This window comes from Rissa tridactyla, chromosome 10 (genome assembly GCF_028500815.1).
Source record: "Rissa tridactyla isolate bRisTri1 chromosome 10, bRisTri1.patW.cur.20221130, whole genome shotgun sequence".
In the NCBI taxonomy this organism is placed as follows: Eukaryota; Metazoa; Chordata; class Aves; order Charadriiformes; family Laridae; genus Rissa; species Rissa tridactyla.
Window position 1 is genome coordinate 8,410,008 of NC_071475.1, and position 16,443 is coordinate 8,426,450.

A 16,443-nucleotide genomic window follows, 5' to 3' on the forward strand; every position below is an offset into this window, starting at 1 on the left:
ATCATGTGGGTCACAAAGCTATCCACTGGCCAGCTTCTAAAAATACCCATGACTGCTTTGGTGTAGCCATAGAAGTGGTGTAAACATGTGCATAGTATTGTAAGGCTTGATGCTCACATCTCATTTGTCACGATTGAGAATGACAGCTAGCGTCACTTAATTTTGGTAGTGGCCAGTTCCTTTCTCCGTCCAGCATGCTCTCCGTAGGATCAATCGGTGTTCAGAATGAGGATGGGTATTGACCTGTAGGACCATACCCGTCACCTTTTTGTGGGACCACAAGAATGTACCCGGGGAGGCTGGAGGCTTGGCAGGTAGTTAGGACGTGCTGAAAGCCCTGACGAGCTCCTGGGCTGCTTGCTATTTCCTCTGCCCTGGCCCAGTTATCCAGGTGGCAGTGGTCCACAATAGCTGTGGCTATACGCTTGAAATCTAACATACTAAATGTCTTTTTCTGGTTTTTAGTCCCTGAAAATAGCATAAGTCTATATAGAAGGCATTTTCAGCCTTTGCTCTCGGTGTGTACGCGTGTATGATATGGGTAGCAGTTATATTTTGTATTTCTGGTGTAAACAAGCACGTTGTGTAAGTGGAGTTTATACTAAGGCATAAAATGCTGTCACTTGATTGCGCAACCCGTCAAGTTGTTCCTCTGTACTCAGTCATCCATTTTATTTTGGAGACTCTCCACTTTTCTGAAACCTGAGAAACTTCTAAGCATGCTCACTTGGAAAATAAAACACCAAAACTAGAAATCTTGCCCAATATATTTGTGTTTTCTGTAGCACGTTAGACACTCTCCAAAGTGGCAGCTGCTAGAGAGGAAAAATCCACTGATTTCAAAATCTGTTGCCCCATGGTTCTGGAGGTTCTGGGAATTTCATTCATGATGGTACTTTGGAGCACTCATTCCCAGCTTTAGAAAAAAGGACACACAAAGCCTTAAATACAAGACAGTAGCACTACTTTTGATATGAATTTTGCTGCTCCCTTCACCTAAGGCTGGTTTCGTGGTGTCACACAGCGCGTGGCAGTGTTCTTTCCGTGCACCCCCATAGCAGCCAAGTTGGTTTTCCAAGTAACCACGCTGGAGTTCTCGATTGATCAACTTGAAGAATTTTGGTGTTGGCTCAAGGCCCATCATTCTCTTCCTTCCAGGAAGAGTAATAATAGTAGCTAGTAACCAAACAATCTCTTTAAAGCAAAATATTTACAACAAAATCATGTTAGACAGTACTAAATGTAAACATAAGCAGGCAGCAGTGTAAGCAAGCCCGGCTTATGCAGTGTTGATATCAATCAGATGAAATTCCTTGGAAATCTCAATTATTTTTTTTTTTTTTTTATGTACCCTCAAAACTAGGAACTGGCAAACTGATCACTCCTGCAGCTCACAACCCAGTTCTTTGTCATCCCCAGTTGCTCAGGCCTCCAGACCGTTCCCTGGGATCAAGTCACACTTTAATTCTTGCTGGTCCTCGCTCTGTTAATTGCGAGCTTTGGCACGGGAAGGTTTGCGGTTTGTGAGACTGTCAGGTCTTTGAAGGGATGGTTTTGCTCTTTGTTACGGAGAGAGCAGATGGTGGGAAGGCAGAAGCGGAGCGGTCGGGATTGGGGGAGAGGGCAGGGATGCTTTCTGCAGTGGCGGCGTTAGCCTGCAGCAGCTGAACGCGATTGGGAAACTGGTGCCTGAGATTGCTGAATTTTGCGAAAGGATAAACGAGTTGTTCCGTGTGCAGTGGAGATAATGAAGCCTGGTTGTCTGTGGCTTTGTCCTGTGTATTTTGCCATTGCTCTCCCACCCGTTGCAACACCTCCTGCTCGATGCGCACACATAGCTTCAGGTTTCAGGGCATGTTTTGCCTCTTTTTTTTTTTTCCTGTTTGTTTTTTTTTTTTTTTTCCTGCCAGTTTACTATGACATAGGCATGCCGCAGCTAGGCTGGAGTGTGCACGTGATGACCGGCCAGGGAAGATCTTCCTGCCCTCTTTCCATAAGAGCACTGAGAGGTCCTACCTTTGCTGTCTGAATGCTGATTTTAATGCTAATGATAAACCCCGGTATCTTTAGGACATGTGTCGGTGTGGGGCGGGGGGCAGGAGGGTACACCACCTCAAATCCAGCTCTCACATTTTCTTAAAATTAACCTATCATTTCAAAATACAGAACACTACAATGTAGATAAGTGGAAGGAGACACACTAGAGCTGCATTTATCTCACTTCGCAAAACCAGAAAAGAAAATATAATGTAAGTAAAAGATTAAACATCCTCTAGCCAATCTTAAAAACTATTTTTTTGGCAATGCAAAATGTGCAGAATAATTCAGGTTGTAGAATGATTATTTTAGATATATTTTTTAGGTATTTCTTAACATTATGTAGAACTCATTCATACTCGGGAGCTACTGTATGTGTGTACGTAGTGATAACATCACACATGAGGTAAATATCTTTTCACGTTACATGTGTTCAGTGAGGAAAAGAAGAAAGGAGAGGGTTGACGCTCTTCTTTACATTATCTTAAGTAGTAGGAAGGAAACTTCCTACATGGTTTCTACACAATTCAAGTTGTCCTTCCCGGATGATCTTGCGACACCAAAGGCTGGGAATTAGGTTTTCTGCAGCGGTGCATATTGAGCTGCTTCTGTCCCTTCTGCCCTGCCTGTCCTGTCCTTCTGAGCTGGCGCTCGAGCGGGAGTCCCGTCCCTTCGGCCTCATTCCCTGGGAGCGAGCAGCGTGCGCAGGTGTACGTCCCTTTGTGCATGTAGCTGCAGAAAGTATTATCACAGCTGGCAAGGCTAATTTTAGGCCTCTGAACTCAGGTATTAACTGATGATACAAGTGTTTATATTCAATCTAATGCTGTTGGTGTTTTGGGGATTTTTTTGTAATGACTTTAAGTAGTTGATAGAAAGTTGATAGAAAATAAAACTTAAAACCTCTTATGATATTTAGCACCAGGAAAAGAACTTCATAATTTCATTGGCTTATATAATGGGTTGGTTTTACCACATTAAGTAAAATTACTTTTGCGTTTGTCAGAATACAGTTGCAGCATGTGACTTAACTGTGGCCCGTGCATCAATCCATTTCAAGGTGAAACCCCTCGAATGTTTACTGTATGAAGTTACTTAGAAGCCTTTACTCATTGGAAAACAGTAAATAAAAACAAATGCACAGATTGAGAGGGATGGCATCTATGCTGCTGCTATAGCATAAGGAAGCATAAAATCTTGTGGCGTTCTCTCTCGGCCATTGTGTGCCTTCCTGTGGGCCGTTGCTGTTTTCTCTCCGGGAGAATGTTCCGTCATGCCTCTCCTTTCCATTCCAGCTCCTGCCTTGACGCCCAGCTGCCGGGGTTTCTTAGCGATGGGGCTCTTTGTTCTCACTCAGAAGGAAGACAGCTTTTCTGTATTGTTCCACATGGGAATTAAATTGCCTGATCTTGGTCGGTTTATTTGTGGAAAAAGCAAAAAAAAAAAAAAAAAAAAAAAAAAAAAAAACAAACAAAAAAAACCCCAAAAAAAACGTTACTCGCCCTTTTGGTCCTAAAATAAGACTAGACCAAATCAAAGACTAAGCAAGGGCAAAATATAGTTGGTAAGAAAACAAACACATCGATGCTGGTTCCCCACGAGGTAGTTTTAAAGTAAAGAATTTTCTGAACCACTAAAATCTGTTGGAGACTTACCCAGTTTTAATTATGGGTGTCAAGTAAAAGAGTATACAATAAAAACAAATCCTCCAAAAACACACATGCCTCTGGTACTAATTTTAGCAATGGAAGGAGATGTCTTTTAAAACCAGCTTAATCCAAGGAAATGTCTTTGTGTTCCTGAGTTGTCCTTAACAATTAATGGGTAGGTGACATGAGCTGTCAACTTCTCTCGAAATTCAGAGCAAAAGAGGAACCGGTTGCTGCCTCGTATTCTGAGTGCGTAGACATGGGAAAGGTCGTATTTAGTATTTGTAGCTTAAGATTTGGTATTCATTTCTAAGCTTGTTAATGGGAGCAGTGGTCTCCAGGTTTCTGTATGTTCCTTTAAAAAAAAGGAAAAAAAAAACCGACCCAAACAAAACCCAGTCTGCTGAAATGGTGCTCCCTGCTTCTGCTTGACCCTTCGTAATGAAAAGAGAGTAATATGCTAACACACTGATACTAGTACACAAAGGCGTTTGTACAAGCTAACTGCCTTTCCTCTTGGCAAACTTTTTATTGAAAAAAGTGTCTGGCTTGGTTTTAAAAACGACTTTGGGTGTAATTCAATAATGGAGGAAAGACCAGGAATTTCAAGTTTGATTATGGTAATTTAAACCAATAGCAAGCTGTTTCTTCTTACTCTTTTTTTTTTGTCAGCAGATACACTGTAATTTTTACAAGTGATTACTTAGGAAGTGGTCCATAAATTAGTAATTAGGTAAAAATTAGATTTCAGTATCCATGTGCTGACTTTGGGTGGAAATCAGACCATGACGTTCACACCTCAGAGCCTGGAAATTTAGGATGTCAAGGATGATCTGGAAGATCAGGACAGTAAATACCAGAGTGAATGTGTAAATACAGGAGTGTCTCCGGGGCGGGAGGGGCCGTGTCCCCCCTGGCCACCGACATCCCTGGGAGCTGCAGCTCTGGGGATGCTGGATGTCCCCAGGCTGGGTGATGCAGCCGCAGGGGAGCTGTCCCAACCTGGAGGAACCGTCCGCTGGAGGAACCATCCCAGTGCTGCCAGCACGGGCCTGGCAGCTCACCGGGGGAATCACAGAGGGGATTAGCCTTCATGCACGTGGTGTCCTGCCATGGCCGTATCTGACCGGTGCTGATGCCACCTCGGTGGCCCCAGTGCCCGTGGTTGGCAGCAGGCTTGTAGGGCAAGCTGAGGCTGGCCAGAAGCCGGGGGCAGCTGTTTGACGCAGGGTGCCTGATGCTTGCCGGACCCCAGCACCGGTGGCCAGATGGCCTGGCGTGGATGGTGGCGTTGCCCACGGGTGTCACAAGGCCTCGGCAGAGTTCGGCGAGCGCCGTGGATCATCTCGCAGCGAGGGATTATGTGCTGCAAGCGGCCGGCATGAGCCCTGCTGAAATGTCACCCGCGCTGCCTGGCCCCGCTCCAGACACAGTCCGCAGGAACTTGAAATCCTCAAAAAGCGCTCCGAAGCCACGGCTCTGGCAGATAAAGTGGAGAAAGGGAGAAAACAGCAATAAAAACATAGACAGCCGATTGCAATCCTCTCAGGCCTCTGGATGGATTAGCGACTGTTAATCAAAGAGCTAATTAAAGAAAGAAACTATTAAGACCGTGTTCGTTTTAGCTTGTTTTCCTGAGTGCGCTCATCCGTGTAATTTATAAATCAGAGGGCAAATACATTCCTTGTTACGGGTCTGCGGATGGCTGGCCGTGGGCAGGATGGTCTGTGCCATTACAGCTCCGTTTTGGAGGAAACGGGAAACGCAGGCGCAGCCTGGATGTGTCAAGTTCAGTTGTGTTTTTATTTAAGAGGTTAAACTTGCACAAACATTTTAGTTAGCACATCCTAATTACAGCATTGCTTGGGTCTTTCAAAGTGTAATGTGAAAAGGCTGGTTTATTTAATTTGAAAGACATTATTGTGCAAGCACAGTGGGTTCTTGCCCTCGTTTGACTGTATTAGTGATTTCTGTGAGACTTTGCTGTGCTAATGCTGCTGTAAAATTTTAATTAGTGTATAGTTAACATGGTCAGTGTTTTTAAACATGAAAACAGTTGTTTCATGCCAATTGTGATTGACCAGTGTTAATGAAATAAGCTGTTATGATCCTTTTTTATAATTGAAAAAATGACTAATGCCTAAAAACATTAAATCAGTGTAAAATAACGTAAGGACCTGAGTTAAAACAGGAAACCAAAATATTTATTCTCTGTTATCCATTGATGTTACAGATTGAGTACTTATGTTCCAAGATATTTCAAATTTTGGGAAGTTACTCGACTCCTGAAACATCCTTTAAAAATACTGCAATTCGCCCTACCCCAGGTTTGCTTCCCGTCTTCATTTTCCATCCTGAAAAAGTTCAACATTTCTTGTGTTTAAAGACGTGGACAGAAGGGAGCCCGGCCTGGATCCCTCACTCCGTTCTCATTTCCCCCACGAGATTTTCCTGCACGGGGGCACTGCCCATAGGTACAGAGGCTCGGTAACGCTTTTGTCCCGTTTGTCACACCCACAGGGTGCGCGCGGTCGGTGCCGTACATGCGGAAACAGAGGTGAGAGACGGGTAATGTCAGAGATAGCGACAGGAGCGTCCTTCCCTGCTCCGTCACTCAGCGTTTCCTCCTGCTGCCGTGAGCAGTGACACCTCGGGGGAGAGGAGGGGCTCTTGTAGTTGGCGTGTGGCTACTTATAAGTACCCATGTACCTGCTTATCTCTTTTTTTTTTTTTTTTTTTTTTTTAATCTTACAAAGCTTTCATTCGGGTGGCAGTGGATGTCACTCATTAGTCACACAGTACGTAAGAAAAATATTTGTGCTCATTGTCTTTTTATCCTGTCATTTCCTAATGACAAAATCAAAGAATGTGATTTACTTAGCCGACACTACTATTTTTGTATATCCTGTGATATTTCCTCTTATTCTCCTGCTCAAAACAAAGTCAATTCTCTCTTCTTGATCTCTTTCATATGGAGAGCTTTCCATTTCAAGATTTATTTTTTTTTTTTCTTTTTTACACCCCTCTGCAGAAATTTTATCAGTTAGCCCATAACCCGCTTTGTATTTTGGTTCACTAACAGCTTTTAAGCAAGTTTTCAATGTCAGCATAATTTTTTGTAGCGGAGCGGAGTCTGAAAGTCAACATATGATGATTGAAGTTTGCTACATGTAAAGAAATAGCTACAGGGGAAAACATTAAAATTCCTGATTATGGCTTTGAATAGAAGCGTTAGCAAGATGAAAGCTAGACAGACATTTGGATATGTGAACTCATCTGAATACGTTACGCAATATTATGATACTATGTGATAAGGCCTTGTAAGGAGTATTGGTGATGCTGAAGGGGAAGTACATGGTATTAAAGGTGTAAACATGATTTCTGGGTAGAAAGGAGAAAAAAAAGAGAGAGGAAAAAAAATAGTCAGAAATTAGGTGGTGGCCCTTCCCTTAATTCTTTATTCCCATGGTTTCAACACACAATTCTTTATTAAACTTCTATTTATTCAACTTTTTATTAAAAGTTTGGAATAATGTTTTTTTAATTATTTTATTTTTAATTTGCTGTATGCTCGTTTTGAAAAACTGAAGCTTTTCTTTAGTGTCATTCAGAGTAAGTGTATATGGGACACCAGTTTTCCAGCTGTGTTTTTGAGGAAGCTGACCCATGCTGTATCTTCATACGATGCTGATCTGTGCTGGTTTCCTTTGTTTGATATTTTTGTTTATTGTCACTGAGCCTTCTCCAGAGTTGTTTTCCAAATTACAAATTTTTTTAATAGCAAAAAAGGATTTAGTCAATACTTGCTTTTTAATCAGACAGTGCAGGTATTGTCATGTCGTCAACAGGCTACACAGAGATTAGTGCTCATGATGTGGACATTATAATCTCTTCATGGCCCGATTACCATCTAAGACACTCTACTGTCCTTCTGTAATAACTTTACAATTTATATTCCAGCGCTTGACAGATTTACAAGACAGCTACAGACCCAAAGGTCCAGGGCCGGTTCCCTGGCGAGAAATCTGTCCTTTCCTCTACCTCTTGGAAGTCGCTCGGGAAAGCGTTCCAGAAGTTTGATCTTGCATATTATGCCAGAGTCTTTTTGAGATGTTAAAGCCCTCGCTTTTGGGTTTACCTGAGCGAAGAGGGGGACGGAGAAAGATGGGGCCAACATCCTCCTCTGGGTGACAAAGGAGACCTCCCAACAGCCAGTCTCCCTGGCTCCATTTTGCTTCTGGTTCTGCTCTGTAAATAATTTAATGTCCTGCCTCTGTTAGTTTTCCGACATTGCTCTTGAGGGTTTTACTGGTCTCTAGGAGGCTCCGAACAGCTGAAACAAACCTGGTGGGAGCATCCCTAAATCCGGTTTGCCATTGCGCGACACAGCAAAACCCCCGTCTGTCTGCAGGCTTGGGGTGACAGTGTGGATTGGTTTGTGCTTCAAAGGCTGTTTTCCATCTCGTGGGGGCAAACCCTGTGTATTTTAAAGAGGAATCTTAAATCCTGTGGAAATTGATTACAGAACTACTCGTGCGCTGAATACAAGGGGTTTTGAAAGGATTAGTAACAAATATGGAAAAATTGAAAAACTAGCTTTAGTAGCATACAGAGAGTTGTGGAGAGGCGGTGCTAGAGAAAGGGATGTACTTGAAGGTTATTTATTTAAATACATTTTATTTTGCTAGGTTCTTAATAACTGTGTTTGCAATCTGCTGCTCGCCCTCCTTTCTGTGGTGTTAATCTCATCGGGGCAGGGGAGCTGTGCGGGGTCCGGGGCCATTTTGCAGCAGGGAACCATAGTGGAGGTGGCCGTTCCTGCCCCGTTACTTTGGTGCCATTAGAGAATTACACCACCATCCTGGCTGCACTGTAGTTGTACTCTTTGAAAAGCGTAATTTAAATACCCTAAATCATAGTTACAGGATCATCTCCTTTTTGAAATATGATGTTAAAGTATTGAAGTTGGCATTAAGAATCTTACTAGTGAAAATTCCCTGCTTTTCACTCCTCCCTCTATTTTCTTCAATAGTGGAAACAAAACTGTGACCCTGGTTACGCAGAATTTCACGCTCCTTTATCTAACGTATGTTGCACAGTGATCACTTGTGAGTGGATTTTGGTTGTCTAAAGTAAATCTCGCGAAAAATTATAAATGTACGTATTTAGAAATCGGAAGTCAAGTAATTGGTTTTACAGTCTTAAAAGTAGCCAGTGCTTCTCCTTAACTACTGTAATGAAATGAGCAAAATAATAATAATAGCTAATGTTTGCATTCTGTTCCTGTTCAAAGGGATGTGGTTGACTAACCATCATAACACCTCTTGGGAGTTGAGTAAATAAGTTGCAAATGTTCAAATTGAAATGTTGGGAAACTTCAGAGGGGTCGAAGTGGCGCGGTGAGGCTGGGGGAGACGAGAGCCAGGAATACTTCTCAGAGGATGTTTTCCAGTTCCCAACTTTGCTCACGTTTCCTGTGAATTGCTCTGGTAAACCTGATTTTAAAAACAAACCAAAGTGAAAGTTGAGCTAAAATCTGCCAGTCTAGGACTTCGGGACTCACAGGAAGTAGGTTACATGAAACTTTTAGTTAAAGTAAAAATACATCATTCAAAACCATCAGTGGCTTTTGGTTGCGTTGAAGTTTGGATTTCAGGAGGAAGATTAGTGAAATGTGCTGGACCATCAGAAACATCCGGATATGTTTTATTTACTTGTCTTAAATTGGTGTGAATTACTGTGAAGGGATTTCAGAACTGGAGTGATACACTGAAACCCAAATATTTCTGTGTATGAGAGCTTTGGGCTCTGAACTGAGCGTTTGTAACCAAAGCATATCTTAAGAAAAAAATTGTTCTCTATAATTATGCGGTTTTGTAATAAATCAGTGCACCCTAGTTGAAAGCATAGCCAGATTTTATATGCTTTTTAGGGAAACTTGTAGTGTGTGTTTTGAAGGTAATTGAGAAGGGAATGGTGCAGGAATTTGTACTTGGAACAGTGGGACCTTCGTCCCGAGGAGGAGTGCTGGGAGTGCACACACCAACGCTGCTGTTTAACAAAGATGCAGAAACGAGATGACGTGTAAAGCTTAGTGGTGGCGCAGCCCTCATTTGAGAGGTAAAAATGTTCTAGGAACTAACAAATAATTTTGGAGCGTACCTCGTCAGCAATTAGAAAGGTCTTGATGTATTTGCTTTATTTGTCTGTTGGCTTCAACAAAGGATTTTCTGAGAGGAAGATAATTTTCTTTTGTGGGAGAGCATAAACATTGCATGGCGCTTACCAAGCTGAAGCCCCCACAAATTACTTTCATGTGAAAGAGCATTTTCAAGGGAATTTTAAAAATCATCGATCTCTGCGATTATGCTTTGCTCTGCACTGTGTGACTTCAGTTCTATCTTTTGCCCCTAAGAAGGTTATTTTATCTTCTTGTGTATTCACCGTCTCAATGTGAATGTAAGACTGTCTTTGAACAATGCTGTAGCATGTACGTGGTGACGATGTAACGTAAAAACATAAACCAGCATCTTTTAAATCTCTGCTAGGCAAAGCAAACCTGTTAACGTCTCAAGTTCTGGAGGTCACCTTTGGGTTTTAAAATACGCTCTTCAAAATTGGCTAAGTATTGCATTTTTATAGATTTTTGAGAAGAAACACATTCTATCATTGTAGCTTAACTGCATCTTTACATGATGGTATCTACACCGATAACAACAGTCTGTACTGCAATTGTGCTGAATACTTTTGAAGTGAGGGAGTGCAGGGCATAAAGTTGCATCAGTATTGCCAACTTGGCCATAGTCTGTATAACAGATATTATATAAAACCTATTCCTTAGGTAATTAGTTTATACCTATTACTACTTATTTATAATATTGAGGAACAACTCTGGTCAAGATAAGGAAGACCATTGTGGTAAGTGATGTAAATACATAAAGCAATGTATGTGCCACCCTGTCCTGCATTCGGTATCCTGCAATATAAATTATATACTTCCTTTTTTTTCCTCCCTTTCTCTTCTGCTAAAGTGTTATTTCTCTGTGAATGGAGTGCCGTAAGCATACGTGACTATCAGTCAGATTCTCTTAGTGGTATCTCTCAGCTAACACTGAGTGATAAACCATAATATCAGCTGCCAGTCGCGAAGCAGTGGTTTTTTATGAAATAGTAAGAAGAATTCTCGCTCGAGACATGGCAGATTGTGCTGGTGCCAATCAAGCCTTGGCAGTCTGTCATACTCATAGCTTGGACTCCAGAAATGTTCTTTTCTATAACTTTCTTGCTGGAGTGAAAAGTATAACTTTGCTTAGATGCTGCCTGCTCAGCTAAGGGTGTAAACTTAAACACCAGACAACGGAAGATGGAGCGACCTCATCCTGACTTACAGTGCAAGCAGAACTGATGGGATGATTAAAAGGACATCAGTGGAAGATTAAGGCAGAATCCTTGGTATCTAGGCCCGGTGATTAGAGCAGGATAATGAAGCAGCAATAAGTGAGTGAGCAGCAGATGAAGATCCTGCACAGGCGGTTGCTCCCAAGCAGCTGCACCCTGCCAGGATGGCAGCGAAGGAAGAGTAATTTGCCTGCTATGCCCGTAATTGCTTTAGCTCCCGAGCTTCCCCTGCAAAATCCTCATGGATCTAACTTCTTTCTTTTTTCGCTGTCACAGTGAGGTCAGAGGGATGGTGGATCAGAGCCTGACACAGGCATTTGCGTTAGAGCCGCAAAAGGGATTTTAGTTGCTTGCTGCCGTAATATCTATAGTCAGGGTGAGGTGCCCTGCCAGGGCAGTGTCACAGTCTGTGCTCCCCTGTCACGCCACGGATCTCATCCGTCTGGAGAAATTAGAAGATCAAGTAAATTAGCTCTCCGCAATTACTCTAGAAATGTAACAGTCACACTGAGAGAAAATAAATTTTATCCTCAGGTAAAAGATGTTTGTTCTAATATAGCTCTAGTAAATAATTTCTCAAACGACAAGCCAAACAGTAGCTGTGTATGATGGGGGGAAAAAAAAGATAAGTTTGTTTTAAGTTGCACTTTTATCATGCTTATACTTTAGGTGAGACAGATATGTGAAATAATAATTACTGAAACATAAAGTTGTCTTCGTGCTGTGTTTCAATATACAGATTTAATTCTGCAGTCTGAGTGATGCTCTTACCCCCAGGCTAACCTGTCTTAAAAACTGTTTTTCTGAATATTAACTGAAGCTGCAACGTGTTTCACTGAACTAAACTTGTGTGTGCTCAAATGGGTGTGCTTCACTTTTAATGACGGCTCTGCTCCCACTGACACAGGTCACTTTGACTTTTTGCCCAGTACTTGTGTAAGAAGCCAGTATTAAAAAAAAAAAAAAAAGAAAAAAGAGTTTATGAAATTTGATCTGTACATCTTGTATTTGCTGCCCAAAGCTATTAATTGATGCCCAGAGAGAACGAACAGCACAAAATGCTTCCTAGATTTTGGGAACTAAGTGTAGACCTGTGAGGAACATTTTGAAAAATTTTAAGACTATTTTTACTCTTAACATATTTTTGTTGTTGTTGTTAAGCATACAGCAAAGAAAGTAGCATTTTATGAAAACCAGAATATTTTTCTCTATAAAAGGATATCTTCTTTTATTCTAATACAGAAATAAGGTTATAAAGCACAGTAAGTCCAAGTGTTTACTCATTGATGGAAGAATAAGTAGTAGCCAAACATGGTGAGAAGCTTTCTTTTTTTCTTTCCCCTTTTTGTCTTCCCCTTCCAGGTTACGTTTTTTGTGTTTTGTCAGAAATCAGTCCATGTTTAGAGGGAAAAATACAATGGAAAATAAGATTTTTTTTTTTTTTTTTTTTTTTTTTAAACACAAGAAGATTGGCAGCCAGACTAAGGGCCAAGTGAAGCTGGTTAATTTTTTATTTTTTTTTAAAGCTCCTGAAGAGATTTAAATTCTCAATATCCCTTTTATCAGGAAGCTCTGTGTGCTTTGGCAGTCTGCGTATATAATTCTTGCTCAACCGTAAGTCCAGTAGTGCACGAACTATCGCTGTATTTTTCCAAACTGATAGTTAACAGATATCTCAGTCACTGAGCTGGGATTGCCATCTCTTTTCACAGCTTTCTAGTGCTCTGTGCAGCCCTTCTCCTTAGGGTCACAAAGACGTTATATAAATACAAAGATATTTAGGGAGGAGTTTATTTGTTCAGGTTTAGTGTTGAATGCAGCTTTCATTTTAGGTCAGATTCTGCCCAGTGCTGTGGCATCAAGGAAGACTTTCTGATTCTTTGTCCAAAGTCAAAACTTGCATCTTTCTGATGTTTAAAAAAACAAAAATGAAGAATAAACAACAACAACAAAAACTAAAAAAAAAAAAGAAATAAAATACTCCCCCCCAAATTTTAGAGTTTAGAACCGTGGCACACAGGTGCAGTATTTGAAATACCACTTTGATGTGTTGTAAAAGCAATCATGACATAAAAAAAATGTTTTTTCTTTCAAGAGTTATGTGAAGGGAAGGGACGTGAGTGCTAACTTTTAAAATTTGAAAACTGAACACCTGGAGATAATTATATTTTAAAATGTTTTCAGGCTGAGTCAGAGTTAATGGCAAATGGGAACCATATTAGATTGGCAGATGATTAGTAGAATTTATCATTATAATATGCCTAGCATAATAAGCATGGTGGTCTTGATTATTCGGTGACAGTTTGTGTAGTAATTTTTCCATTAAAAGCCTGTGTCAGTCTGTCAATAAATACATTCAGTAGAGCAAGTGTGCCATGCTTGACACACATCTGGTTTCAAAAATAATATTAGCTTTCCCCAATAAAAGGAGACATCGGTAGCCTTCAGATGGTTTACAAAACAGACCCTAAGCAGATTTCACTTAAAAACATGAATTTTCTGAAAAGATTGAAACATCAAATACAAGCAAATCCTAGTAGCAGCCCTACCTCTACTTGTACGTAAATCAACGTGAAACGAGGTCCAGGCAGTTTATGAAAAATTAGCTGAAAAGTCTTCTCATTTTGTTGATAAGCTACACAAGTCGTGGCTACATACAGGACGAGCGAGTGAAGGTTTCACAGACTTAAATTATTATATCATCTCTTTCAGAAATTGTCCCAAAAGTACAGAAAAAGCTTATTTGGCTTTGTGTGTTCCGAATCATCCGTCTGTCTGTAGAATGGAAATTGTCTCTCACAGGTAGACAGTAATCTTGGTGTGTGATCAGCCATTAGCCAGAGTTCTCTTAGGTCAAATTTTTTGATTATCAGCAGCTTAAAACAGTTTCTTTTTATATTAACTCACTGGTGCTGTGAGACATTCATGCAAATAGTAGTTAGTCACATCTCAGTTTAGTACCAGAAGAGTAGAGTACCAGTTAAAATTGCTCGAAAAGAAGTGTTCATATCATTTGGATTAATAGCTCAGATTAATATTTTGTCTAGTTTATTCCTAATGATGGGATGCAAGGAGGTACTCAGTCTTATTCTAGTCCCTTTCTCTTCTCACCTGCCAGGTTTTTTCTCCAGGGAAGTAACACCCTCTTTTCCTTCAAAAGAAAATATCAAAACAAACTCCCAAAGATTGCATTAGTCATCCACTGGATTATTAGAGATTATTCGTAACTGCGATAAGAACTTGGACTTTGAATTTTCTAAATATACGGAAGGTGGAAGGGTATTGAGCAATTTCTCTCATTATCTCGCAGAGTAATCTCACAGGGTGTAGCATCGCTGAACTAATGGCTCTCAAATAGTAACTTATCGGAGGTGCTCAGGGATTCTTGCCGTTGCTATAAAAAGCTGTTTGGCAATAAGTGGTATGGCATATTAGAAGCACAGCCATTTACTAGAACATAAATGTGCAAACATACTTCACTTACAAACTCTTCAGTGGCACCTGGAGAACTGAGTAGGTGGTTTTGAACATCACCGATAACTAGTTGTTCTACATACTATCATTTTAAAGCAGTTGTTTCTTGAGACAGGTGATCAGTTGCAGCGTTTGTTACGTACTTCTGTTGAGCATTTCACCTAACCTCTCGGAGCTTTTTGGTAAATACTAATTAAGAAGTGATGACTCATTTGCAGGAGGTTCGTTGGGTAGTTTGCATCCATTTTGCAGTTAAACAGAGGAAAAACACATCACTCGGTTCAGTCTCCAAGATCGTTTCTTGACTGGAGGTTCCTCATCTAAGCTCTGTGCTCTTTCATTTTATTTTCCCCCCCCCGAGCTAATGAACATATTTAAAATGCTGCTTCCCCACCTCTTAAGAAATTAGCTTGCCAGGTGTTAGATTCCTCTGTCTTCCTCTTGCACTGCTGGAGCAGCTTGACTTTTTCCCCCGGCTATTGCTCTCGCGCTCTGTTACGGTCCTGCAGCAGGTGATGCACCCAAGGACATGGGTGCGGAGTTGGTGCTGTCGTGTTCCATGGCTTCCAGATACCGACGGAGTCCTGGTTGGTCATCGTCTGAGTGGCATATGATTGCTGTATTTGGGATTTGGGGGAAATGGATCATATAAGCAGGACACGGATGTATGAATTTACATTTTCCAGAGCGTTACAGATTTCCGTACAGGTTGCACTGGACTTGCCTTTCACTCTTGGCTGTCGTCATTGCAGGTTCATGAGTAGCCTGCTTCTTTGGCAATTTAAGTATACTTAAGTCAAAATCTGTAGGCTGATCCTGGGATTGATGGGTGGTGGATTTGGGCACTTTTAACAATACTTGGCTGAGAAAGAGGTGTTACCGCTGTGGAGGGGGAAGGTGCCTTTCCACTCCCTGATAGCCCTGCTAATTCTTGGTTCTCTCTTAGATCTGTGGTTTGCATATAGTTGATTGCCAGACATGTCTCTTAAGCAGGTGTTGATTACACAGATCATCGAGGAATCACAGGTGTCCAAGTATCAGTCAAGCAAGCAGTCAATTAACGTGTCCGTGTGTAGGCAGAGCGGGGTACTCCCTGAAGCTGTCAGGTGTTTTGTGACTGAGAATTCATTGTTCCAAAAAACCACCTGTATAATATATACCATTTAAACTGAAACAGTGCCAGCAATACATTAATGTTAATGGTTTAATGTTAATTAAATAGTTCCTTTTCAAACACGTTCATTGATGGAACCTGATCACTTCTAATTCAAATGGTCAGATTTATTATTTTTTTTGGTGGAAGAATATCTGTTGCTCCTTTTGAGGAGTTGTTGATGTTGTTCCTAAATGGAAATCCTATAGAATTAATAAGAAGAAAAAAAATCAAAACAAAGGCTACAACACCCCAAAACCCAATGTAGATCAATGCTTGAGCTGCTGTTCTCAGGGTCTTTTTTCACTGAAGGTCTATTAGACCATACCAAAGGGTTGTCATGAAGTGAAAGTTAAAATGTTGGCTCCAATATAATTTTGACCCTTAGGAGACATACAGAGAATTGATAGCCTTTGAGGAAATGTGATATTTAAGCTTCCTTGGCCTGAGGATAGGGGTCTCTCTGCTTTGTGTGTCTGAGGTCTAGGTCTGATTCTCATTTTCTTGTTCTTTAAGATGGAGAGAGAGTGGGGAGCATTATTAAAAGCTAAGCTTTGGTGGCTCCCAAAGTTAAGAGAGACTCCTGTAACCGGCTCGGGACCAGCAATGAGTGGAGCCCCATGGATTACAGCAAGACTTGAATCCTCTATGCTCTGTGTGTGGCAGGGGACCTCCCAAGCCAATAAAGGAAAAATGTTAATGGAGTAAATGACAACATGGAAGCATTTAAGA

The 16,443-nt window shown here is 41.1% G+C and overlaps 1 protein-coding gene across 5 annotated transcripts in view; it reads left to right on the top strand.

The window, feature by feature from the left end:
• ATXN7 (ataxin 7) overlaps positions 1-16,443 on the top strand; it is an 86,371-nt gene that overhangs the window by 60,019 nt on the left and 9,909 nt on the right. The window lies entirely within an intron of this gene.